Here is a 1,165-nt window from a genome sequence, read left to right on the forward strand (position 1 = left end):
ATTACAAATACTTAAACGACTATATTTTGAAGTACAAATTAATTTTTATTTTATTTTGTAGTAAAACATATTGTAAAAACAAAATTAAGATATTATCACCAGAACATTTTGCTAAAATAATGAAACTATTTTTATTCATATTGAAATATTATTGTTCCATAATTTTAAATATATATTACTTAATCAAAAATATATATTAAATTAACTTAAATAATTAAAATTTAATTACAACAAATTATTGACTTATTCTTTAAAAATCAAATCGATAAAAAAATTAATATTAATGGATAAAAATATTTTATCCATTAATGTAGCCACTACTACAAACTCAACGTTAACTTGAAACTTATTGTAACATCCAACATTAAAGACAGCAAACAGCCCGATGATGAACAGAGGCAGATAGTCCCATACCCACCTGGTTTTGGGTGGTCTGCTTACATATGTTCTGGCAATGGATAGCCTCTCTTTTTTGTCTGGAAATATAGTTCTTAAAAATGCAATTAAATATTTCAACGCTTTCTTCAATATAAAAATGCAAAAGAAGAGGGTGATTTATTCATCAGCAAAGGCAACTGCATAGTGGCCAGAGTTCATATCCTGCAGATAATTGTACTAGCTGATCAAATCCATGAAGAGACTACGCTTAGATAACATAGCATAGTATTGAAGTTGCATGTTGAACAAAAAGGTGAATGTGAAAGCAGGTAAACAAAAAAGATTACCAGATGTAATTATATTACATTGTGCATGCTGCCAATTTAATTTTTATTAATTGCCCGGGGAAAGAGACGCATATGAATGTGAAATATCATCCACAGCGAAAATAAGACTTGAAGAAAATGAAATACCTGAGATAACATCCGCTGTTTGTTTAGTAATTGTGTTCTTGCCTTGTTAAGGGCAGAGTTGGGAGACTTGTACATCCTCTGTCAAGCAAGGAGCAGTAAAGAGAACTTTTAAAAGGACAAAGAAGTAAATGACAAGGATTGACAGATGAGCAAAATACCATATTCTACTACTGGATATCATATCATGACAGCCCGACTCCACAATATAATATATTTTAAATTAAGTAAAATAACAAAGAGAAGAAAATAATCAAACATCAAGTTGAATAAAAAATTTAACGTCTGCATCCAAGGGTTCCAGACTTTGGTGTCAA

The 1,165-nt window shown here is 29.7% G+C and overlaps 1 long non-coding RNA gene across 1 annotated transcript; it reads right to left on the minus strand.

Moving 5' to 3' along the window:
• Positions 1-334: 334 nt before the first annotated feature.
• Positions 335-1,155, minus strand: LOC140965468 (uncharacterized). The gene is made up of 2 exons (XR_012173088.1): positions 852-1,155; positions 335-600 (listed from the first exon to the last, which is right to left on the minus strand). It is a non-coding gene; the product is annotated as an uncharacterized lncRNA (long non-coding RNA).
• Positions 1,156-1,165: the final 10 nt, after the last annotated feature.

The sequence above is a fragment of the Primulina huaijiensis genome, unplaced genomic scaffold (assembly GCF_012295235.1).
Source record: "Primulina huaijiensis isolate GDHJ02 unplaced genomic scaffold, ASM1229523v2 C13222174, whole genome shotgun sequence".
In the NCBI taxonomy this organism is placed as follows: Eukaryota; Viridiplantae; Streptophyta; class Magnoliopsida; order Lamiales; family Gesneriaceae; genus Primulina; species Primulina huaijiensis.